This window comes from Sciurus carolinensis, assembly GCF_902686445.1.
Source record: "Sciurus carolinensis chromosome 14 unlocalized genomic scaffold, mSciCar1.2 scaffold_125_arrow_ctg1, whole genome shotgun sequence".
Classification (NCBI taxonomy): domain Eukaryota; kingdom Metazoa; phylum Chordata; class Mammalia; order Rodentia; family Sciuridae; genus Sciurus; species Sciurus carolinensis.
In genome coordinates, this window is record NW_025920110.1 from 693861 (window position 1) to 721442 (window position 27582).

The window sequence follows — 27582 nt, forward strand, 5'->3', positions numbered from 1 at the left end:
AGAGCACAAGCAGGTGTTATATTAGTGTCTGAGGTCACACTGAGGGCATTACATGAAAGTGAGAAATCACAGTGTGTGCATTTTTTGAGGATCAGAGGTCACATTAGGGTATTTTATCAGTGACAATAGTTATACTTAGGATATTATTTGATGCCTGTGGTCACATCAAGGGTATTATGTGAGTGTGGTCATACTGAGGTAATTACATGTGAGAGGTCATAGAGTACAATATGTGAGGATTAGAGGTCACAGTGAGAATACTATGTCAGTGTCAGAGGCCAAGTTAGGATATTTTGTATTTTACAGGTCACTTTGATGGTTTTATATCAGAAGTTCCAGTATGGTAATATGTGACTGTCAGAGATAACAGTGAGCAAATTATATGAGAATCAGAGGCCACAGTGATTGTATTATGTGAGTATAAAATTCTGAATGATATGTCAATATCAGATTCCAAGTGAGGATATTATATCAGTGTCATAGACCACATTTAAGATATTATGTAAGATTCAAAGACCTGAGTATAATGTGTGTAGGAAGCCACAATTTTGGTATTACGTGAGTGTCTGTGGTCACAACAGGGATATAATGTGTCAGTGGTAACAATGAAGGAATTAGGCAAGTGTCAGGGACTGATTGAGGACATTCTGTATCAGAGGCCACAGCTTGGTATTATATGAATGTTTGATGTCACACTGAGTGTATTATGTGATGAACTCAAGTGACAGTGAGTGTAATATGTAAAAGACATTTTGTAAATGAGAAGATATTTTTAAATGCCAGAGGCCACAGTTAAGAGAAGTTTTTAATCTCAGGGGCTAATCTGAATAAATATATGAATACATGTGAGCATTGTAAGTATATTTGAGAACATCAGATGCCATAGTGAGTATATTTTGTCAATGGCAGGGGCCATAGTGATATTATATGACTGTCTGGGTCACAGTGATGATATTTTATGAATTCCAACATAAGAGTGAGGATATTTTGTGAGAGTCAGAGGCCAAGTGAGGGTATTATGTGATGTTAAAAGCCACAGTAGGATATTATGTGAATGTCAGATGTCACATTGAGCATAATATGGAAAGTAAAAGGTCCCAGTGAGGTTATAAGTTGAGTGTCAGAAGTCAGTGAAAATGATATGTGTGATAGACTAAGGTGAGGGTGTTATGTGAGTTTCAGAGTCCAAGTAAGGATATTATGTAAATGTCAGAGGTCAGAGTAATGTAGCATATCAGCGTAAGAGACCACAGTGAGGGTATTATGTGAGTGTAAGAGATTATAATGTGAGCATTTTGTGAGTTAACCAGGTCATGTCAGGATATTATGTGACTGTCAGAGGCCACATTGCTCCATTTTTGAAATTGAAAAAAACGTTTATCTTGAAAAATTGACTAGGAAGTTTAAGGCACATACCCAGGATTTCATGGATGCCCAATACACAGCTGTCTTGCCATGATAATGAAAAAAATGGATGAGGGGTAAGAAGAGGGAATACAGCCAAGAGGTACACGAAAATGCAATATGTTGGGACCAGGAGCCCCACATTTCTCCGTGAAGTGTAAGCTAATGGGAGCCAGGCCCGGTCCTCAGGTCTTGATATGAGGAATGGTTCACTTTCCTAACTAAGACCATTTTCCTAAAGACCATTTCCCTTGCTAATCCAAACTTTGACTGGCAATAAATATGCCCAAAGTCCTCCCAGCCATGGTGTGCCATGTCTTTCTGGGAGTCACATCTTGAGGTCAGTATACTGTTGACTAATTGAGGTTTAATTTTGCATTCATTTCTTCTGGGCACATTGGGCTAAATGCTGAGTTGAAGGCTGGCACAGACTCTTAGACATGTCTGACATGGCCCACAGTCTCCTAGAATTTTCTTTCCAGTGCACGTATCAGCCTGAACAAGAAGTAATGACAATGAGGTGACTAGGGCTCTAGTTTCATCTTAGTGTTAATAACCAGCATATCAACATATAACCTTCAACAGTGCTGATGAAAAAACTTGCTTGTGGGGTCCTGCTGAGGGGGTACAGGCATCAGGAACAGAGAAAAAAAACTCAGATATTTGCAGCAGTGGCTGGCAGCATAATCTGGATCCCTTGAATTGCCTTACAATGCTAGAGAATGAGCCAGAAGCAAAAGACTCACTTGTGCATACTCACCCTGTGTGGTAAAATCCCTGAGGTCGGGGTCAGGGCTCAATGTCTAGACAGCATTGACAATTCAGTTGCATGGATATGTTTATTTCATTTCTGAATATTTAGGGTAAAAACCCTCAAGATGACTTGGATTCTGCAGTATCCAGTGCCATTATTCTTGGCATGGCATCTTGCATGGGGCAGGACAGGTTAGGCACACCTAGATAAACTTCCTAACATTAGTTCCTAGTGGCAGCTATGTAGGGTTTGCAGGAGAGAGTTGGGTGTCTCAGGCAGCTATGAGGCTCTAAGTGGGGACAGTGAGTCTAATCAGGTCACATATCTCTATATTTCTGCACACCACCCCACACGTTTACTAGTGGCACTATAGTTGAATATGTTTGAAAACTTTTGCTCAACCAGTTCATCATCAGATGGCACAGCAGTAATCTCATCATTCATGCAATATTCTACTTTTTTACATTTGAGTATTTTCTGAGTTACTTAAACCGCCATATTTTTAACTACCATTCTTAAGTCTGCATAAGAGTTGTGGAACAATGTACCAATTGATTCAGCCATATTGCTCCTCTTGAATATTTAGGTTTCTATAGTTTTTAGCTAGTATAAAAACAATTTTTAAAATTTAAAGATCTTACCCAATATAGTAAAACCAGAGCATGTAGAGAATATTTGGTTGGGGAAGGAATTCTGTTGTCTCCCATCCCTTTCCAACAAGACCAGTCTTTCTTGAAATCCTGTTTCCTTGGCGCAAGCTTGGCCCTTGAATGGCCCAGAGCTTTGACCTTTTTGACTGTTTGTCTCACTTGCCCCTACTCAGCTCTCTTCCTGGTGCAGTTGTGCTGAATCTTGGATGGTGGGAAGCAGCCTCCCATGTTGTTTATCCCCCACAAACACTGGTAAAGTACCCAGAGGTAGCCAGACTGAAGCTCAGTTGTAAAATAGGGCTGCACAACAGGGAATAGAGTGGCTGACTGAGAGAAAAGGGCACAGGCAACTGCCTGACTCCTGAAAGACACAATGATTCTATAGTGCTTTCTAAGGAAGATAAAATTTAGTCCATGTGCCGCATCTGGATTAAGCAGTCACATAAAGCCTTTCCCATTCACAGAATGAAAAGTCTTGGAATCCTCAGAAGGGTGGGGTGGGACATTTTAGATATTTTAGGTGACCCAAGCCTGTGATTTCTATTTCTATAGAATATTTGAGTCTAGTATATCATGTGGTAAATCTCCCAGTTGAGAGAATATCATTCTGAATGCATTGTCATTTTACATTAACTAGATTATTCTAGATTGAAGGGTTAATAATCTTTCCTTGGAGCAAGGAACCCAATGTAATTTGTGGTGGAAATATTTTCAGTTGAATAAATGATACACATGTGCCAGGAGTCAGGGGTCTTTGATTCAATATAGCTGTGCTCCAGCAGATTGTGCAAGATGGGGAGACAAAAGTTTTCATGGCTGGCTTGCTTCTTTGTACACTGAGGGCATTTTTCTGTATGCTTTCAAAGGCCCTTTTTTCCTTTGCTGGCTCCTCTGTTCTTCCATGGAGATTGGTCTCTGGCAGATATTTGAAAAACAGATGGTTTCTTCTTCCTAGAGCACTTAACAAGCAATAAACACAGAATAATTAAATTGGAAATTATGACATGACTCAATTGTCAGGAAATAAGATACTGGAAAGAACCATGACCCCTGAATTAGATCACAACTAAAAGGATATGTGGTTGGAAACTAAGGATGCAATGACCAGAACCAGGAACCTGGTCTTGAAGTGCATGAACTTGACTATATTTGGGGTAGGATATCTTCCTGGCCTCCAGGCTGAGGGAAGTTGGGACTTTTCTCACCTTGCACTCAGAGTAAAATGGAGATTAAAGGAGAGCCTGGATATCTGTATGTGGCAGAAGAGCACAGGGGTCATTTGTGTTTTTGTGTGACCAAGCAGCTCCAATTCTCCAAGCTGAGTCTGAAGACCCTGCCTCAGATAAATTATTTTGAATGTTGCACATATGACTGGTAATTAATTTAGTGGTTCTATGGAATTTTGAAGTCAATTTTTATTTGGGGCAAATGATACTCATTTTTATTGAAAATTACCATAAACCACTGAGGTTTTAAATACATTTTTGTAAGTATAACAGGCAAAGTAACTTAAGAAAAATAAGTAAACAAAAAATAACTCAAGTGCAGAAATTACAAAAGCATCTGGAAATAAATATGTGTGGAAAGAACTAGAAGATGTGAGCAGACAGGAAGTCTTTCATACTCAGCTTCAAATTGACCTTCCTGAGGTGCTCTCAGGAAGTCTTCATCCTTTCTGATTCCTCTCTTTATTCTTAAGATCTATGATAGTTTTTTTGTATCAGAGAGAGTATTAGTGAGCTGATAGACCAAGAATGATTTAAAATACATCTTTGGACACTGGATTTGTCTTTATGTTCTGGTTCTACTACTTTCAAGACCAGTGGCCTTAAGAAGGAAGTTTAACACCTTCCAAGCCCTGATCTCCTCATCTCTGAAGTGGGGATGTCCTGATACCTGGGTTCTTTGACAGTGCCATGAGCTGACATAGAGACTTCCCAGTTCTATGGTGTAGTCAGCTATTTCCCTGCAAATCAGAGAGGAGTGTGGAAAGTTATGGCAGAGAATGGGATAGCAGTGACTGAATTTGGGGGTCTCTGGTGACCTCTGGTTGTGGCATGCCTGGTGCCTGATAATGATCCTGTACAAGGGCACAGGATGATGGACTGCTGCTGTGGCAATGCCCTGCATGAGGAGACTCTGTGTAAGAGTCCTATCAACTCTGATCTTGATCTCAGGCTTATAGCTTCTGGTGAGGAAGAAATTTTTATGCTACACAACCACAATATTTCATCAGCTCCACTTCTCCTGTGTCTGCCCACTTTAGAATAACTTTTAAAAAATGGACTTTCTTGAGAGCTACACAAAGCTCCTCATATTAAACTTTGCAACTGTGGATTGCAACTGTGGAAAAGTTACTTAGATGTCCTAGTTTATGTGACTTTCCTGAATAAAGAGAATAATGGTTTCATAGTCATTAACCTAATAATGAGACATATATAAATAAGGATTTCTGGTATAACTCTTTAGACCTACATCTCCATCAGAGAGTAGAGCTCCACTTTATGCCAGTGTAATCTTCAAAATCTGTGTGAATCTTGATTCCCTAATCCTCTTTTGCCTCTCACTGGAACTGAAAGTTTGGTCACACTGGTCAAAGCAGGTGAATCTGCCCAGAGTATTTTTATCTGTCTCCAGTGTCTGTTTTCTCTTCTTCCAGAAGTAACTCCTGATTTTTCCTGGGATTCTTCCCCTGCATTTTACCCTATGTTTGGTGAGATGGGAAGATACCAAGTGTAAGATATCAGAGCATGGGAACCCCTTGAACAAGGAAACACAGCCTGCCAATTTGGCTTGAATTAGTCCAGACAGACTCATTCAGAAACCCATAAATGACTGGTAGGAGATGAGCATGAAAAGCTTACTGCCATCTTGTAGTTACAGGGGAGACCAGAAAATGGGATGGAAACTAAGAGATAAAAATAAAAAAAATTTAAAAGAAGACATCACTGAAACCAACTGTGTGTGCAATCAGAACTACCCCCAGGCTTATCACTTGTAAAAGAAAACACTGCCCCCACCTTTGTCTATGTTAGTTTTAATTGATTTTCTTTTACTTGAAAACAAGAGTGATTACTGACTTACTGTTTTTCTCATTCCTCTTTCATTTGTAGTAATAAAGGGAAAAGAGAATGGTAACAGGGAAAAACAGAAGATTAACTATCCAAAACATTGAAATACTTAATTAATCAATAGGCAAGTGAACTAAACAGACACTTCTCAAAAGAAGAAATACAAATAGCAAAAAGTATATATGGAAATATGTTCAAAATCATTACAAATTAGGAAAATGTAAATCAAAACTACACTGATATTTCATCTCACATAATTCAGAATGGAATTCATCAAGAACACCAATAATAGATGCTGGAGAGGATATGGAGAAAAAGGAACACTTTTACACTACTGATAGGACTGAAAATTAGTATAACTATTATGGAAATCAGTATGGAGGCTTCTCAAAAGACTAGGCATGAAATGACCATATGACCCAGCTATACCACTCTTTGGTATTTATCTTGAAGAATTAAAGTCATCATACTACAGGGATACTTGCTTATCCATATTTATAGAAACACAATTCACAATTGCTAAATTATGGAACTGGACTAGATGTCCATCAATTGATGAATGGATAAAGAAAACGTGGTAGAGATACACAATTGATTTTTCCATAAAGGAAAATGAAACTGTGTCTTTGCAGAAAAATGCATGGAACTAGAGACAACCATGTTAAATGCAATAAGTCAAAGTGAAAATGTTAAGGGTTATATGTCTCCCTAGGGAATCTAGAGAGGGAAAAAAGAAAAGCAAAGCTGGGGGTGAATCTCCTAAAAATCAAAGGGAGATCAGTAAAGGAAAGGGACCAAGGGGTGGGACCAAGTGGTGAAGAAGGGGGAAAATGCTGGGGAATCATATTGCTTAAATAATATTGTTTGTGTGCATGTACAAATATGTAACAATTCTGAGCATTATGTACAACTATAATACACTAATAAAAATGTAGTTAAAGAAATTAAATCCATACAAACCTTGAGAATGACCTAATTCTGGCCACATTTTGGAGCACATCATTCAAGAGTCCTAGAGAATTGCTTCTGCTTTCACATTTGCTTCACTATGCAAAGGTTAAAATTTACATTTTTCTAGTGGCTTGTATGAAGATGTATATAATCCAAGACATATTAAATTTATTTGTTTTTCTTTAGATTTCAAAGCAAAACATTTATGTGGGATGAAGGCACTGTGCCTATTGTGTCCAATGAATAAATGGTCTCTATAAGAGTTTGAATTCTTTCTGAATTATACGTAGCATTTTCTCAGTAGGCATGCTTGTAAACAACTATTTGTTCTATTTTCAAGCAAATCATATTTCAATAGATCTACAATGCATATTAAGTACTACCTCAACTGAGGCATCCACTGTGTGGAGGAGAAAGACTCCTGGTGTTTAACTCTATTTTATGCTTTCTCTCTTTGTATTTTCCTGAAGAGCTGGAAAAGCCAGGAAGCTTAACAGTGTAGCTGAAGCAAGATCAATGCAGATTTGAGAAATCTTTAAAATATTTAGTGTTTACAGGAGGGTGACTTCTGGAAAACTGATGCAGTACAAAGACCCACCTTCAAATCCTGATTCTTCCAATCAAATTAGAAAGATTTCAGTCATGTAACTCAAATTAACAGACATGAGCTTATTGAAGTGATAGTACAAGGGAAAGGGAATACTCTCAAGAGAGAGTGAATTCTCTCAGAGAGGAGAGAAGTATTCCTCTTCTTCATTCTAATTTTATTGGAGGATCTCAGGGAAGTTTCAAAATAGTCCTGCCTAGAACTCACTTTTGACTTTTTACTGACAGCTGGATGACATCAGACTGTCATGTCTCACTGCCAGTGACAAGTCTAGGTCATCTTGGCAGATGCTGTTTCTAATTAGATTCTTAACCATAATTTCTTATAGATTATCTTTATCATTCCGAGTTTCAGGATCTGGTCTGTGGAAAGGGTCACAAAAGTCTTCCTCTTCAGAGTAACTTGAGTCTCTCTTATCAATGTTATTTCATGCCTGCATTTTTCCTGCAAAATATAGGTAATTTATCTGAGCAATGTGTCATAATCCATCCACGTAGGCCAGGCAGGAATGCACGTAAATTGCTTCTTGGAAAAGAAATCATGTGGGGGTCATCATAGTGGGCCCACTTTATAAAATAATTCTGTTATTTAGACTGGGGTTCTCACCATTCAAATCTGTCTTTCCATTATTGATATGGGAAATCAGTATCGGGTCCCCAGGTGTTGAAGATTGACTCCTGAGTGAGCCAAGGCATGCATAGAAAACATATTTTATTTAAAAGACATAACAGAGATAGTAGACTCCTCAAGAGAGGAGCTGCAACCCAGAGCTTGTGCTCCTGGGTGTGGGAATATCTTACTTTTTGACAGATCCCTACCTCCTTTATTTCATGCAGATTTTTCCAATGGCAGGAAAGGGTAAACCCAGGGGTAATTACTTGTGTTGGAACTTGTGACATTCTAAACTAGAGGTATTAGCTATCAGTTGAGCTGGAGCTTGTAAATGCTATCCAGAGGTTAACTGTTAACAACTCATTTCTTTTCCCTGATAAACATTAAAAGGTCATTTGCTCCTGTCCTTTATCAGTTCAGCCTAAGTCACACTAGGGTTCAGGTTGTGTTCCCAATAGTGGGCCCCCAACCAGCATCTGTTTCACAAGAGAAATTGATAGCAATGCAGATTATCAGGCCACACAGCAGAACTGCAGTATCTGACTCAGGGTGGCTCAGGTATCCTAATTTTCATGATCCCTCCAGGTGCACACTTGGGGCTAAATACCTATGCTTTGTTTTGGTTTTTCCTCCATGAACAGGATTTTTTCACCACTTTACAAAAAGACTTTTTATAATAACCACATTCACTGACCCCTGGCAGACAGGCATCCAGTATTAGCCAGTTACAACCAAGGTGAACAGACCCTGAAATACAAGGGGCTAGGCTCATTATTTCTTAGTGCTCAGGAGTCTGGGGAATATTGTTCCAGTGTTCCCTTTAAGACCTTCAACACAGATAAGTCTAATAGTCAAAATGTTGTAAACGTTTGACTTTCACTTCTCCAGAGGTGGACGCAAAAACCAGTTAGTTGTTTAGAAAGTTCTGGAAGCCATGTCGCTGCTCTGTGACCACTATTAAGAGGACTAGTTTGGGAGGACTATGTCTTTTTTATGTGGAATATCCTGGGTCATGGTGCACAGATCCCCGACATTGCCACTCATGACCACTAGATGGTGCGGATGCACATATTTACCGATACCTAGGGGTGCTCTGCAGTGTCTCCCTGCTTGTTGGGGTCCCATCATAGTCCCTGAAGTGTCAGTGTGCTGAGGTCGATTGTAGTGAAGTGTCCAGGAAGTGATATGCATCCAGTGACTTTGACTAGAGGGATCAATGGCCATGACACTGTGGCAGGAAAGTCCTTTAGAATTTTACAGTCTTCCTACCTGTGCAGGGTAAGCTGATCATCTTCCCACAGTCCTGAGAGGTGGCAGAGCTCTGGTCACATGCCCTAATACCAATTGGGAGGAGGAGAGCTCATAAAGTGGTGACAGGCCATTTTCTTCTCATAGGAAGTCTAATTTGTTTCTAAAGACAAAAAGACCTGTGTGTTTTGATGCTTTAAAGTGTCCACTGGAAAGGTAACTGAGGAGGTGGGAAGAGAACTAGCATGTGAATCTTGGGTTCAAGTCAGGCTCCACTCCTGATGATGGAGGGCTTTTGTCTGCTCCTGTGGCTCTTCTGTGACCCAACTTTGCTGCCATGACAAGAGTGTATGTGTGCAATAGGAACCATGTTTGCACACTTACTTTTCTGAGGTGCAGTTGCCTTCCTATCCTCCTACCCCTGGCAGCCCTTCCTATTCCCTGCATTAAGATGGGAGGGCCTAACAGAAAGGAAAGTGTCTGGACAAACACCCTGAGAAACTTTGTAGGTTTGGCATTGCTGTAAGTGTACTTTGGGTTTGTGTTAATCAGGTATGGAAAGGCTCATAGAAACAGATTTGACTCTCAGAGATGGCTACATCTTCCTACAAAGAGTTGTGCAAGGCCATGTGGGAAGTATTGAAGGGTTATGGAAAATAATATTCCTATCAGACAGCTCCCCAAGGAAATGGAGGATCTGTGTGGCTTGGAAGGAGGAAGGGGAAATTGGTCAAACATTAAACCTCTTCTAGGGCATTGTTTTCTAATAACAATGGATCCTGGAGGAAAGGGGTGCATATGGAATCCTGGGTCCTAAATCTTCACCTTCTCCCATGGCAAATTAGTCCAAAATGACAGTGGGCAAGATTTGAGTACTAATTCCTCAAGATCCAGACTCTTTTTTTTTTTTTTTTTTGTGGTGCTGGGGATTGAACCCAGAGCCTTGTGTTTGCAAGGCAAGCTCTCTACCGACTGAGCTATCTCCAAAGCCCAGGATCCAGACTATTATCCCCACAAACAACAATGAGTTTTGGCCTTTTTATAACTACCCTCCTAAACTAAAATTTTGACATGTAAAACTATCCCCTGATGGTAAAACTGCACATACACAGTTTCCAATTACATCATTGTAACCTATAAAACCAAAATCCCATCTGTAACTGATGGCCATTTTCCCATCCAGAAAGTGGACCCCCACAGTGCCCAAGTCCGTGAAGGAATAAAGACTTCTCTGAATCTGCTGATGTCTAACTCTTGTCTTTTTATTCTTACAGTAAGAATCCTTTCTTTACAGCTTTCAGCTCTCACAAGTGTACATCTTAAGTTATAGTAAAAAAAATACATGGCTTTTCATTTGAGTTGTCCATGTAGGACTGCTCAGGCTATACTCTCCTGCCAGTTGTTTAGGACTAAGTTGGACAAATTGACCTTGTTCATATCTATTCTTATGAATGAGCTGAGATTCCTCAGAGATCACACTTGAGGATGCATGTGAAGCCTCCTGACTACTTTCCCTCTACCAGTGGTGCCATGTGCCAGGATGGATCAGGTCAGTGTCTTGATGACCAAATGTGGCTTCTCTTGGAAGTATCAGGGACATTTCTGTCTCCAAAGACCCTCTTCTTTGCAGAAGGTGCACCATGAGCTGGACTTTCTCTTCTCTAGAGACCACTTGATCTTCCTTATTGGCAGATCAGGTAACTCATCAGAATTTCAGAGTCCTTAGAGCAGTTCCTCCTATCATTCTTTGGACACTCACTAAAATTAGAGGGTAAGGGCCAAATATTGGCTGCTTTTTTCTTGATCTTTTTGCTTCCTTGATTTTGGTCTTCAAGTTTTTTGTTTTTAAACATCCAGCAAGGCAGTTTCACAAGTCTTAAGGAGGGAGTAACAGGTAATAACTTCAATATCTCTAATTCTACAGTCATTTACCCCTTCTCTTTAATTGAGATCAGTATTAGTATGGAAGTATTACATCCAGTCTGTCCTCTATAGATTATTTCCCATTACCTCAAATTATCTTGGGTTGTTATATTAGAAGTTACACTTCTGTAAAGTACTAACACATATCAATTAATGTTTACAAGAAAAATACAAAATGAAATTAAAAATAGCAACAACACATTGTTTTGACAATAGCTATGGTCCAAGAAACACAACTTTTTTATAATCCCAAACCTTACTTAGTTATATCTCATGTTTATTTTGGTACCATAGTAATCTTTACAAAAAAATCAATTTTTTGATCACAACTTTAAATGAGCATAAGTCTAGCCTATTTGGGAGCCATTCTAAAATGGAGTAAGGTGGGAGACAGAGCCTTATTTCAGGTTAGGTTGGACTCTTCACAAATAAAAATACAACATTACATCTGAAACATGAATCAAGGAAAAGCTAAGAGAGATTTTTGACCCTTTTTTTTGGAAAGTGGCAAAATGTTTGTATGTTTTATAATATCCACCTTTAATTAAATCAGGCTTTCATTATCTTTTTAAAATACATTTAAATTTTTGCCCCAGGGTAAAAAGCAACATAAAATTTTACATACATCTTATTGATAACAGGTTCAATTACACACTATTAAATGATATAAATTTCCAATTTAAATTTTTTATTTCTATATGATTTAAAATTACCATTTTAGACAACTTTAGTTTGGAGAACACCTGCTTGGTAAAGTGCTCTATCAAGCTTTATATTTATAATTTGTATCTTAGAAGAACAGGAGTATATTTAATATACAAAGAACTAATAGTGTCACTATGAAACAAATGTCCTTACACTAACTATGATTAATTTTCACAGTAAAATTCAGAATCCACAAATATTTACAGACTTGCAGAGTTTAGCAGTACTAATAAAAATAAATGATAGCCTTAAATCTCTTATACATTTAGGGAACAAGGGAACAGTGTTAATATTTCAAATTAGACCTAGTCAAAGCAGACAGATACAGGTAAGTTTTCCAAATGGTAGTGTTGCCCTATGCCAGATGTAAAGTATAAAAGATAGCACTTACTGGTTAAATCTATATGAATTTTCATTTTTAAACTTTTATAGAATATTTAAGTAAGGCTCAGACAAACATATTTAATTTAAGATATATACATACTTCTAGTCAGGTATATTTAGGTTATTCATAAAAATAAAGCCTGGTCAAGATCTTAAGTCATCTGTTTATCTTACAAAGAAAAATTCTAAAAGCAATTGACATCACATTTTAATAGCTTTCAAGTCTTGCACAAATTGGTATTCATCAGTGTGAGGTTTTTTAACAGAAAGAAGAGGCAGAGTAGGATATCTGGCAAAGCAGACTCATTGTACAATTTTAAAAAACTGTCCAAGATAATGAGTGTCTCTTCTATTATTATTACTTCATTTTCACAGACAGCATTTTGATTCATTGTACACAAATGGGACACATATTTGTTCCTATGGTTCTGCACAATGTAGATTTACACCATTTGTGTTATCATACATGTACATAGGGTAATGATGTCTGTCTCATTCCACCATTTTTATACCCCCTCCCTCTCATTTCCCTCTATGTAATATAAAGTTCCTCCATTTTTCTCTCACCCCCCCACCCCACCACCCCCATTATGTAACAAGGGAGCTTACCCAATGGCCGTGTTGTCCAGACATTGCTACATCATTCAGTTTCCTTTTTCTCAAAGTAGACCAAGATGGAGCAATCCTTAAAATGCAGGAAAGGAAGATTGGAGTTTCCTGAAGCAAAGCGGTCTTCAGAAGCTGCTGGGAATCCCTCAGTCACTACCTTTACTTACAGAAATAACTCCTCTGGTTCAACCGAAGACACACTTTCCCATCTACTAATTTTCCAGTAGTCAACTCTCAAAAAGTTTGCCAAACATCTTCATTCAGCATGGAAGTGCAGTTGCTTGCAGTGCCAGGTCTAGCCAAGAAATCCAGGGTTGGGAACTGCTCTTGGGTCCCCAGGTAGGGGAACAAAGTTGTAACCACATGCTCTGTCCTTGTCCCCAATGACAATTAAATAACAAGAAAATGATTTGGGAAAAAGGAAAAAAAATGTCTTTGCTAGCAAAGGAGAAAAACAGGGGACTTCTGTCACAAAGGCTGTGATTCTCCCCATCAGGAGGAACAAGAGTATTTTAAAGAAACTTTTCAAAGGCTTCATTCCAGGTGTACTCTGACAGCGAGTTCCAGGGTACCCTGATGGCATGTTAACATTGACTTGTTAATTTGGAAGATATTCATTTTCCAGATCTTCTGGCAGATATCACCTTCCTGTGGAGCACAGATAACTCAATGTAATCTTCCCCACCCCCAGGTTAGGAAGGGGTAGGTGGAGAAGAGGAAAAGGAAAACATACCACTTTTAAAAATAAGCCTCAGATCTATATTCAAAAAGTGAAGAGGACCACTTTCATAGTTACACCCACCTCCTCTACATCAGGGCTGCTGCATTTGAACCCAGGGCTGTCTGAGGCAGAGGACAAATTGATAGAACTTGAGTGCATAAAAAAGCAACCCTCGTGCCCTGAGATGACACAAGAAAACCCATAAGTGATTCATGGCCCTCGAAAATGAAGCTAGGGCCACCATCATCACCTGGAAGCTAGGAGTGGATTTCTGTAAAATAGATAACAGCATAACTGTGGCCTTTTCTGTTTTTGGTTCTATCTGCACTGTACTTATACATGCTTCTGGTGCTCTCTGAACTATTCCTATGAATTTTTATTCACAAAGTAACAGTATTGAGGAGGGATCTTTATGAAGAAGTCCTTGGAAGACAGGAAAGCTCAGTACTTATGGAGACATGCAAAGATGTAAAACAGTCCTCAATTTCTACCTACATGTTATCCCTTACTAGCTCTATGACATACAGCAAGTATTTGATCTCATCTAGCTTGGATTTTCTCTTCTTTATGCAGGATTTGTAGGAATTTTATATAGCCCAATAAGCACTTAGTACTTCATAGCATTATGGTGTACACTCAGTAACTATACCTATTATTATATTAAAATTATTTACAAATGATATGATTGTTCTGGCTTAAACACAGCAAAAAGTGAGTCTGACTGTTGCAAAGACTGAGTCTTCCAGAAGCATGGGAGAACAAGAAGAACTAAAATTGAAGACATTATTCCAAACTTTATTGACTCTAAAACCAGCCAAAATTTCATCAGGTACTGGGGCTTCCTGTTATGCAATGACCATGGACGCCACTGTTGCTGTTTGCAGGTCCTCTCTGAGGAGTGGGATGCAGCTGCCACAGATGCCTGGAGGTCTTTTCCCTGGGCACCACTGCTGCAGGCACCTGTGCCACAGCTAAACCTGATTCTCCTGCTTCAGGTGCCCAGAGGTCTTTGTCCAGGTCCTGTTGCTGCTCTTAATGCCATTGCAGTCAGTGTTGCCTGGAGTTATGCTGCCCTCAATGGTGCCTTCAACGCTCGACTGCCAACTACACTGCTGCTGCTGCTGCTGACACCAAAGCTCTTGTTTCTCCCAGAAGGCTACCTAGAGTTTTCCTCTCGGGTGCTGCTGCACTTTCAGCCAGAGCCACAGCTGCCACTTCTGCAAGAGTCCCCCCACCTGCTGCCAACAACAGCAATGACTGCAGCTTTTGCTGACCCCGTGCCTGCTACCCTTGACTCATGCTACTACCACTTCCAACACTGCCAGGGAGGTCCACTGACAGGGAGAATCCATGTTTGGTTCCATGTGGTCACATTCATTTTAAGATGCCTGCCAGAGCCTGGGGTTAGTTTGGGGTGGCAGTGGGTTTGGTTCCACTGCCATTTTAGGGCACAGCTGCACCTGTCTTGGGACACCAGCCAGGACCTGGAGTTTCAGTGTCAGGGTGCCTATGGGATCGGAAGCAAGTGGGGTCTTTTTCCTGGGAGTGTGGGTTGCTCCCACCTAGTTACAGCATCTAAGGGTTGCTCATCCCTTGTTGTCTCCCTCCAAATTCCAGTGGCATTGTGATCCTGGGATTGTAATGTGCAAAACCCAGGGCATCTGAGGCATACAGTGATGAGAATAGTGACTAGGTCTTCCAGGGTTTGTCTTGTGTGAAGTCAGAGACAGGACTGAGAGACTTTTGGATGCTGGAAGAGACAGTTGTTCAATTTTCCACTAAGATTTATCTCTTATTTTTTCTTCTCTGATCTCTCTCTATATATATCATATTTGGGGCAGGGTGTTTTTTATGCATCTGTTTGTTGAAGACAATAATATACACAAGGTGTTTTGCAGTTCTACTATATATTTTGTGTACTCTTATATTTTTAATTTTTTTCTTCTCTCAGTATGTATACTTCCTCTTGCTAGTCTGTCTTCCTAGATTCCCTTTCTAACATTTCTCCACATAACAGTCAATCTCTGTTGGTTTCTCTCCCAAGCTTTGTGGAATTTTGTTTGTTTTTTCTCCCTCATGAACACCATGTCCTGCACTGTTTCTGTTCTGTCTTGGTCCACTATTTGAGATTGTAAATCTGTATAAAAATTTTCTGATTTTATTGTGGACAGTGATTAACTCATAATTGCTGTTTATAGTAAGAGGCCAGTGAAAACCTTAGAGGGAGATATTAGATTTGAGGCTTTATATTGTTTGCACTGGGTGTTGTTGATATTGGTCTCCCTCTTAAAGATGGACTAATGGAAATCTTTATTTATAATATAGGCTTATAGGGTAGAATCTGTATTGTCTCAGATCCCTACAAATAGATGGGAAAAAAACAACATTAAGAAACAAGGGAACAAAAAGGCACAAACAAACCAAGATGCCCCAATTAGAGAAGCCACTGACAACACATTAGAAGAAATGTCCAAGAATAAGATTAGAAAGTACATGGTTAATCTGGATCTGTGAAATAAAGGATTGTATAAAGAGTGAAATCAGAGAGAAAATGCAGGAAGTGAAATATCACTTCAGTAAAGAATTAGAGATTGTGAAAAAAACAAGTTAAATCCTCAAAATGAAGGAATCAATAAATCAAATAATAAACTCAATTGAAAGCTCCACCAACAAACTAGACAATTTGGAAGACAGAACCTCAGACAATGAAGACAAACTATTTAATATTAAAAATAATGTTGACCATGCAGTGATAGTAAGAATTCATGAACAGATCTTCTAGGAACTATGGGATAACTTGAGAAGAACAAATTTAAGAGTTTTCTGGTAGAAGAAGGAGCAGAGATATAAGCAAAAAGGAATGCATAATCTTTCCAATGACATAATATCAGAAAATTTTCCAAACCTAAAAAATGAAATGGAAAATCAAATATAGGAGGCTTACAGGACCCCAAATGTACAAAACTACAAAGATCCATACCAAGACACATTATAGTGAAAATTACAAAAATACAGAATAAGGATAAGATCTTAAAGGCTGTGAGAGAAATAAAGCAAGTTATGTATAAGGGAAAACCAATTCAGATCTCAACTGATTTCTAAATCCAGACACTAAAAGCTAGGAGGTCATAGAACAACACATTTCAAGCTCTGAAAGAAAATTGATGCCAAGAATTTCATACCAGCAAAATTAGCTTTTAGATTTGAAGTTGAAATAAAAATCTTCCAAGATAAACAGAAATTTTAAAAATCACAATTAGAATACTTGAACTACAGGACTTTGTCAAAAAATAGTCCATGAGGATGAAGTAAAAAATAAAAGTGAAAAACAGCAAAGAGTGGAACTACACTAAGTGAATAGTCAAAAGAAAAACTAAATCAAATTAAAAGCCACAATTAAACCTAAATGACTTGGAAGAAAGTCATATCTCAGTAACAACCTTGAATATTAATGACCTAAACTCATCAATCAAGAACATAGGCAGATTGGATTAAAAAGAAGACCCAACAATATGCTGTCTCCAAGAGACTCACCTCATAGACAAACACGTCCACAGACTGAAGGTGAAAGGATAAAAAAAAGAAAATCACACATACGGATCACATACAGAAGCAGGGGTTTCCATCCTTATATCAGATAATGTAGACTCCAAGCCCATATTAATCAGAAAGGATAAAGAAGTATCTTTCATTCTACTGAACAGAATTATACAGCAGCAAGACATAACAATTGTAAATATTTATTCTGCAAACAATAAAGCACCTATGAACAACAACAAAAAAACACAAAAACCCTTCTCAATTTCAAGAATCAAGTAAACCACAGTACAATAATACTGAATAACTTTAACACACCTCTTTCAATACTTGAAATATCTTCTAAACAATAACTAAATTAAGAAATTACAGAACTAAATAACACACTCAATATTTTAGATTTAACAGTTATTATAATATTACATTCATCAATGAGTGAATACACCTTTTTTCTCAGCAACACATTGATCCATTTCTAAGGCAGACCATATTTTATGCCACAGAGCAACTCTTAATAAATTCAAAAAATGAAGATAATAACCTGCATTCTATCAGATTATAATGGTCTGAAATAAGGAATAAATCATAAAATACAAGATAAAATCATTTGTAACACATGAAAACTAAATAATACACAAGTGAATGATGAATGGATAGTAGAAGAAACCAAGGATGAAATATATAAAAGTAAATGAGAACACCAATACAACATAGCAGAATTTCTGGTACTCTATGAGTACAGTACTAAGAGGAAAACTTATTGCATTGAGTTATTTATTAATGAATAAAAAGTCAACAAATAAATAACATTACACCTGAAAGATCTAGGAAAAGAAGAACAAATCAATACCAAAAAGAGGGAGCAAAGATGGCGGACTAGAGGATGATGGCATCTCCTGTCGCTCCAGAACCCAGGATTCAAGAAGGGGAGGCATTGAGAGACATGGACTAACATAGAACAACAGGGTGAGTCTCCCCCACTGGGTGAACTAGAGTCTTCCCCAGGCAGCCCTGCTACCACTGGTGGTGGGCTCATTCCGTGGCCAAATTTTTGGAGATGACGCCAAGTGGGAGCCTTTCTGCACAGAGCCAGCTCTGAGTCCTGGAGCCAGCAGTGGGCTCTGGCACACAGTCAGCCTCTGAAACCAGGGCAGGGCTGCCAGAGACTTCTCCAAGCAGCCCTGCGCCCTCCGGTGGCAGGCTCCTTCCACGGCCAGCTTCTCGGAGCAGACAGCCCAGTGAGAGCCTTTCCACACAGAGCCAGCTACAATTCCAGGAACCAGTAGCAGGCTAGGGGCAGTTTTCTTTGGAAACGCTGCATTATCAAGTTCCTCCAAAACTTCAGGCAACTGAAGGCTGGGAGGTGATATACTGGAAATCTACAGGGACACTATAAGCCAATAGAAGAAATCTGCAATATCTCAGAGTCCCACTGATATCAGACCAATATGAGAAATCAAGGGAAGAAAATGTTCCAAACAAACCTAGATACTATATCAAGAAAACCCAATGACAGAACAGCAGAAGAAATGTCAAAAAGGGAATTCAGAATGTACATAAATAAAACAATCAGGGAAGTAAATGAGGAGAAGAGGGAGCAAATGCAGGCATTGAAGGAAGAGATTAAAGAGGAAATGCAGGCATTAAATGACTGCATCAATCAACATTAAAAGAGCAAATACGGGAAGCAAGAGATCATTTCAATAAAGAGTTAGAGATACTGAAAAAAAAAACCAGAAACCCTTGAAATGAAGAAAACAATAAACCAAGTTAAAAACTCCATAGAATGCATAACCAATAGGATAGAACACCTGGAAGAGAGAACCTCAGATTTTGAAGACAAAATATTTAACCTCGAAAACAAAGTTGAACAAACAGAGAAGATGGTAAGAAATCATGAACAGAATCTACAAGAATTATGGGATATAATGAAAAGGCCAAATTTAAGAATTATTGGGATTGAGGAAGGCTTAGAGAAACAAAACAAAGGAATGAACAATCTATTCAATGAAATAATATCAGAAAACACTCCAAAATATGAAGAATGAAATGGAAAACCAAGTACAAGAGGCTTATAGGACTCCAAATATACAAAATTACAACAGACCCACACCAAGGCGTATTATTATGAAAATACCTAACATTCAAAAAAAAGACAGAATTCTAAAGGCCGAGAGAGAAAAGAATCAAATTACACTCAGGGGAAACCAATAACAATATCAGCAAATTTTTCAATCCAGACCCTGAAAGCTAGAAGGGCCTGGAACAACATTTACCAAGCCCTGAAAGAAAATGGATGCCAACCAAGAACCTTATACCCAGCAAAACTTACTTTCAGATTTGATGATGAAATAAGATCCTTCCATGATAAACAAAAGCTAAGGGAATTTACAAAAAGAAAGCGGGCATTACAGAACATTCTCAGCAAAGTATTCCATGAGGAAAAGATGAAAAACAATGATGCAAATCAGCAGCGGGAGGAACTAGCCTAAAGGAATAGCCAAATAAAAGAGAAACCAAATTATGTCAAAAAAAAGTGTCAAATGTCTGAGAATACAAATCACATCACAATAATAACCCTGAATGTTAATGGCCTGAACTCATCAATCAAAAGACATAGACTGTCAGATTGGATTAAAAAGAAAAATCTAACAATCTGCTGCCTGCAAGAGAGTCATCTCATAGAAAGATATACACATAGACTAAAGGTAAAAGGATGGGAAAAAACATACCATCCACATGGACACAGCAAAAAAGCTGGAGAATCCATCCTCATTTCAGATAATGTGAACTTCAAGTCAAAACTAGTCAGAAGAGATTAAGAAGGACATTACATACTGCTTAAGGGAAGTATAAGTTAGCAAGACATAACAATCAAAAATATCTATGCCCCAAACATTGGCTTATCCATGTATGTCAAACAAATTCTTCTTAATTCCAGAAATCAAAGAGAACACAACACAATAATACTAGGTGATTTTAACACAACTCTCTCACCACAGGATAGATCTTACAAACAAAAATTGAATAAAGAAAACATAGATCTCAATAACACAATCAATAATTTAGACTTAATTGACATATATAGAATATACCATCAAACAAAGTGTGAATTCACTTTCTTCTCAGTAGCACATGGATCCTTCTCTAAAATAGACCTTATTTTATGCCACAAAGCTACTGTTAGCAAATACAAGAAGATAGAGACACTACCTTGTATTCTATGAGATCATAATAGATTGAAATTAGAAATAAATGACAGAATAAAAAACAGAATCTTCTCCAATACCTGGAGATTAAATAATACACTATTATATGATGAATGGATAAGAGAAGACATCAGGAGGGAAATTAAAAAAATTCTTAAAAGTAAATGAGAACAAAGACATATCATATCAAAATCTCTGGGACACTATGAAAGCAGTACTTAGAGGAAGATTTATTTCATGGGGCACATTCAACAAAAGAAGTAGAAATCAACAAATAAATGACTTAACACTACAGTTCAAAGTCCTAGAAAAAGAAGAGCAGACCAACACCAAAAGTAGTAGGAAGACAGGAAATAGTTAAAATGAGAGCTGAAATCAATGAAATTGAAACAAAAGAAACAATCAAAAAAATAACAAAATAAATAGTTGGTTCATAGAAAAAGTGAACAAAATTGATAAAACCTTAGCCACACTAACAAAGAGAAGGAGGGAGAAAACTCAAATTACTAAAATTCGGAATGAACAAGGAAATATCACAACAGACACAAGTGAAATACAAAACATAATTATAAGCTATTTTGAAAATCTATATTCCAAAAAAACAGAAAACCTCCAAGACATCAACAAGTTTCTAGAGACATATGAATTACCTAAATTGAACGAGGAGGAAATACAAAACTTAAATAAATCAATTTCAAGCAATGAAATAGAAGAGGTCATCAAAAGCCTACCAACAAAGAAAAGTCTGGGACCTGATGCGTTCTCAACTGAATTCTATAAAACCTTTAGAGAAGAGCTCATTCCAATACTCCTCAAAGTATTCCATGAAATAGAACAGGAGGGAACCTCCTAAACTCATTCTATAAAGCCAATATCACCCTGTTACCTAAACTAGACAGAGACACATCGAGGAAAGAAAATTTTAGACCAATATCTTTAATGAACATCGACACAAAAATTCTCAAAAAAATCTTAGTAAATTGCATACAAAAATATATTAAAAAGATAGTGCACTAGGATCAAGTGGGTTTTATCCCAGGGATGCAAGGTTGTTTCAACATCCAGAAATCAATAAATGTCATTCACCATATCAACAGACTTAAAGTTAAGAATCACATGATTACTTCAATAGATGCAGAAAAAGCATTCGATAAAATATAGCATCCCTTCATGCTCAAAACACTAGAAAAAATTGGGATAGTGGGAACAATCCTTAGCGTTGTAAAGGCCATCTGTGCTAAACCCATGGCCAATATGATTGCAAATGGTGAAAAACTGAAAGCATTCCCCCTAAAAACTGGAACAAGGCAGGGATGCCCTCTTTCACCTCTTCTATTCAACACCATCCTTGAAACTCTAGCCAGAGCAACTAGACAAACCAAAGAAATTAAAGGGATACGAATTGGAAAAGAAGAAATCAAACTATCCCTGTTCACTGATGATATGATTATATATTTAGAGGAACCTGGAAATTCTACCAGAAAACATTTAGATCTCATAAGTGAATTCAGTAAAGTAGCAGGTTACAAGATCAATGCTCATAAATCGAATGCATTTTTATACATAAGTGATGAATCTTCAGAAAGAGAATTTAGGAAAACTACCCCATTCACAATAGCAATGAAAAAAATAAAATACTTGGGAATCAATCTCACAAAAGAGGTGAAAGACCTCTACAATGAGAACTACAGAACACTAAAGAAAGAAATTAAAGAAAACCTTAGAAAATGAAAAGATCTCCCATGTTCTTGGATAGGCAAAATTAATATTGTCAAATTGGCCATACTATCAAAAGTGCTATACAGATTCAATGCAATTCCAATTAAAATTCCAATGATGTACCTTACAGATATAGAAAAAGCAATTATAAAATTAATCTTGAAGAATAAGAAACACAGAATAGCTAAAGCAATCCTCAGTAGAAAGAGCGAAGCAGGGGGTTTCACAATACCAGAAATTCAATTCTACTACAAAGCAATAGTAACAAAAATGACATGGTATTGTTACCAAAATAGACAGGTAGATCAATGGTACAGAATAGAGGACACGGACACAAACCCAAATAAATACAATTTTCTCATACTAGACAAAGGGTCCAAAAATATGCAATGGAGAAAAGATAGGCTCTTGAACAAATGGTGCTGGGAAAACTGGAAAACCATATGCAACAGAATGAAATTAAACTCCTATATCTCACCCTGCACAAAACTCAACTCAAAATGAGTCAAGAACCTCAGAATCAGACCAGAGACCCTGCATCTTATAGAAGAAAATGTAGTTCCAAATCTTCAACTTGGTGACTTAGGATCAGACTTCCTTAACAGGACTCCCATAGCACAAGAAATAAAAGCAAGAATCAACAACTGGGATAGATTTAAACTAAAAAGCTTTCTCTCAGCAAAGGAAACTATCAGTAATGTGGAGAGAGCCTACAGAATGGGAGACTATCTTTGCCACTCATACTTCTGATAGAGCGCTAATTTCCAGAATATATAAACTCAAAAAACTCTACACCAAGAATACAAATAATCCAATCAACAAATGGGCTAAGGAAATGAACAGACACTTCACAGAAGAATATGTACAAGCAATCAACAGATATATGAAAAAATGTTCAACATCTCTAGTAATAAGAGAAATGCAAATCAAAACTACCCTAAGATTCCATCTCACCCCAATTAGAATGGCGATTATCAAGAACACAAGCAACAATAGGTGTTGGTGAGGATGTGGGGGAAAGGTACACTCATACATTGCTGGTGGGGTTGCAAATTAGTGCAGCCACTCTGGAAAGCAGTATGGAGATTCCTCAGAAAGCTTGTAATGGAACCACCACTTGACCCAGCTATCCCACTCCTTGGCCTATACCCAAAGGACTTAAAATCAGCATACTACAGAGATACAACCACATCAATGTTCATTGCTGCTCAATTCACCATAGCCAGATTGTGGAACCAACCTATATGTCCTTCAACTGATGAATGGATAAAGAACCCGTGGCATATATATACAATGGAAATTTACTCAGTCATAAAGAATGAAAAAATTATGGCATTTGCAGGCAAATGGATGAAATTGGAGAATATCATGCTAAGTGAGATAAGCCAATCTCAAAAAACTTAAGGAGGAATGATCTCGCTGATAAGCAAATGATGACATATAATGGGGGGTGGGAGGGGTTAGCATTAGGGGTAGGGTTAGGTTTAGAGTTAGGGTTAAGGAGGGTGGCAAGAATGTAGGAAGGAAGGACTGTATAGAGGGAAAAGAGGGGTGGGAATGGTGGTGGGTAGGGAAAAAATAACAGAATGAATCAAACAACATTACCCTATGTAAAATTATGATTACAGAAATGGTATGCCTTACTCCATGTACAGAGAAACAACATGTATTCCATTTGTTTACAATTAAAAAAAAGATATGCTATAGCTGAAATAAATATAGTAAGAGTTCTTGGTACTGTTGTCAGCAACACTACCTTAGAGCTTCGGACATGGTGGTTGAATGATTGCAGTTGGCAGTTGCCTGGTCCCGTTGTGTCTTTAGAGATGGCTCCTCTGGCAGCGGAAGGTTATGGTTAGCAGGACAGACTCTCTGCCAGTGAGTGTACTGTCTAAATTAGAAGAAGCTCAAGGGGGAAGAGGACTGAGTAGCATCCACAGTCACTGTGTGGAGGTGGGTCACAGGTCAAGGATTTAAAAAAAAATAAAATAAGGTGGAAAGCGTCAAAAAAACATTAAATGAACTGCTTGCTGAAGATGACAGCTATGATACAAACTAAGAAATTATAATGAAAAATGAAGATTTGGCACAAGTTTAAAATCATGAAAAAATAGAATGAGTATGATGAATTGAATGGAAAAATTCTAAAATGGTTCAGTTTAATAAAATGTAAAATATTCTGACCTGCTCATGAAAGTTTAATTTACAACATTTCCTTTCCTTCCTTATTTGTTTGCACACAGGGAATTGAGGCCCAATGAAGAAGTTACCTGGAAATAAAGACTGTGGCTGAATCACAGAATATTCACATTTTAAAAGTTATGGGAGAAATAAAACCATGTTATTATTTAATTAAAATAATTTAAAGTATGATTCTTTTTACACAATTTTGGGGGGTTGGGGAGGTACGAGGAATTGAATCCAGGGGTGCTTTATCACTAAGACACATCTCCAGCCCTTTTTACTTTTTGAGACAAGTTCTCATAAGTTACTCAGGTCCTTGATAAGTTGCAGAGGCTGACTTTGAACTTGGGATCCTCCTGCCTCAGCCTCCCAAACCACTGACATTACAGGTGTACATCACCGCCCCCAACTTCTTCTTTTTATACTTAGTGTTACTGAAGTGATCTTTTATATACTTTTTATATTTTTTATTAAGGTAATTTTCAAGTGTCCTGTTTACTCAGCTTAAAAAATAATTATTAAGTACATGTTACGTAGGTAGGAATTGCATTTGTAATTAGCATTTCATTTTCAGTTTCTTACTTTGGACCATACTATCATTAAATGACTCCATTTTTTCCCTCAAATATTTTTTAGAAAACTTTTTCAAACCTTGTTTGCTCTGTTTGGACATATTTCAGAGTGTCCCCCAAGAATTCATATGTTAAAATTTTATTCCCATTGTGAAATTTTAAGAGGTGGAAATAATCTGCCTGTAGTGTACAGAGGTCGGGTCTTTGGGGATGGTTAGGGTTAGTGTCCTCAGTGGAGCACATGATGGAAATGCTTTTGACTATAAGAAGGAGACAGCCCAGCAACTGCACATAGATAGCCTGCTCCCTAACTCCCCCCATGTGCTTCCCTGGCACATCTCAGCACTGTCAACAAGAAATCCATCACCAGACCCCCTGGAGACAAAATAGATTCTCTCTTTATAAAGTTGCACAAACTCAGGTATTTTGTTACAGTAATGCAATGTAGACTAATAAAATGTGCTTCAAAGGAAATTTAAAAGGGTGATGGTAGGATTTTATTTGACAAAAATCACACAGATGAAAATTTTAGTGACCTTGGGTTTAACACAGATTTCTTAATAAACAGAGCATGAACTATTTTCTAAAATCACCAAACTACTTTTAATAAAATTTAACTCCTCAAACAATACTGTTAGGGCTAGAGATACAGCTCAGAGGTAAATCCTATTCTGGTTATTTCACATGCATGAATCAGTTTGTGCCCTTTTGTGTTGCATCATTGAGCATGCTTGCTCCTTTTCAATTTTTTTAAATTTCTTTATTTTTTGCACTAGGGATTGAACCCAGGGCCACTCTACTACTGAGTGACATCTCTGGCTGTTCCTGTGTTTTGTTTTGAGACAGGGTCTCACTGAGTTACCCAGACTGGACTCAAACCTGCCATCCTCCAACCTCAGCTTCTGGAGTTGCTGGGATACAGGCGTGTGCCACCACACTCTACTAACATGTTTAAGGGATCATCCAGGTAACCTGTGTCAGTGCTTCATTCCTTTTTTTATGGCCAAATATTCCTTGTATGAATGGGCCACATTGTGTTTATTCATTCACTAAATAATGGACCCTTGTGTTTTTTGCACCTTCTTGTCAACAACAATTTGTGTACCTGAAAGAATGAATGAATGAATGACCACTGTTAATGAAATGAAACTGCATTCACAGACTGGGAGAAAATATTTGAAAACGTACACAAGGAACTTATTTAAAGTTCCTTGTGTAAAGAATCCTATGACAAAAAGAGCCAATGATTTTAACACTTTATATACACAGAAAAATGATTTGAGAATGGCAAGCTCATTTAAAGATGCTCAGCATCAGTATTCACTAGGAAAATGCACATTAACAGCACTGTGACTATACCACTGCACACATAATGAAATGGTTAAAATTACCAGTTGTCAACCTTGGTAATTGACCTTAACAATTATTGGCAAGGGTGTAGTCAGGGCAAGTCACATACTGCCAGCAAGAATGTAAAATGTAGCTACCAGTAGTTATATCACTTTGGCAATAAGTTTACCAATTTTGAGTTAAATGTGTACCATATGACCTAGAAATGAAAATACACTCACACACAAAGACCTACTTGTGTGTTTGTTGCTTTATTTGTAATAACCAAAAACCAAGATAAACCAAATATCCATTGTATTGAATCCATAACATGGAATATTACTCAGAAATAAAGAGAGATACTCTATTGATACATACAACATGGATAAATTTCAAATTACTTGTGCTGAATGAAAGAAGTTAGACAAAAAAAAACCAGCATTAGGGGCTGCAGTTGTGGCTCAGGGGTAGAGCACTTGACTGGCATGTGCGAGGCCCTGAGTTCCATCCTCAGCACACACATATTTTAAAAAAATACATTAACAACTGAAAAAAAATTAAAACATTATTATATGATTTCCATTTACATAAAATGTTACAAACTGCATTGCTGAGTAACAAAGCAGATCAGTGGTTTTCTGGGAGATTGAGGTTCAGAAAGCTGTTGGAAGAATTAAAGAGGTGCACAAGGAAACTTCTGGATATGTTTGTTTTTCTTGAGTGTGGTGATGTTTTACAAGTGTATATGTATGTATTTGTAATATTTAGTGTGTGTATGTCAAGTTTATCAAAATGTACACTTACCCCACTTTATTCCTCAACAAACTTTAAACCACATAAGTGTAGAGACCTGCCTTTTTATTTTTTAGAACTCAATGTGAAACCTACCAAATCAACTAATTTTTATCTTATTTATTTATTTATTTATTGGGGCTGGGGATCAGACCTAGCACCAAGTATGTAAGTGATCTACAACTGAGGTACACCCCAACCCTAAAATTTTAAATGTGCAATATAGTATTATTAATACAAGTACCAGGTTGTAAAGCAGATGTCTAGCATTTATCTTGTATAAATGAAAATTTATGCCATTGGTCAGCAACTTCCCATTTTCCCTCTTCCACCCCCAGTGCCTAGTAACCACCATTCCACTTGATTCTAGGGGTCTGATTCAGATAATTCATACAAAGGGAGTCATGCAGTATCTTTCCTTCTGTGACTGGCTTATTTCACTTAGAATAATGTCTTCATGTTGATTTATGCTGTTGTGTATAACAGGATTCCCTTCTTTTTTAAGACTGAATAATATTCCATTATAGGTACAGCCACATGGTCCTCATATTATATTCATCCATCAGTGGATATTTAGCTTGTTTCTACATTTTGGCTACAG

General features: G+C 37.7%; 1 long non-coding RNA gene across 1 annotated transcript in view; it reads right to left on the minus strand.

The window, feature by feature from the left end:
• Positions 1-2220: 2220 nt before the first annotated feature.
• The window catches only part of LOC124973331 (uncharacterized), a 49551-nt gene continuing 24189 nt past the window's right edge, over positions 2221-27582 (minus strand). The window contains exons 2-3 of the long non-coding RNA XR_007106668.1: positions 12919-13566; positions 2221-3767 (exon numbers count right to left, since the gene is read on the minus strand). This is a non-coding gene — a long non-coding RNA (uncharacterized LOC124973331). The remainder of the gene's footprint in view (positions 3768-12918; positions 13567-27582) is intronic.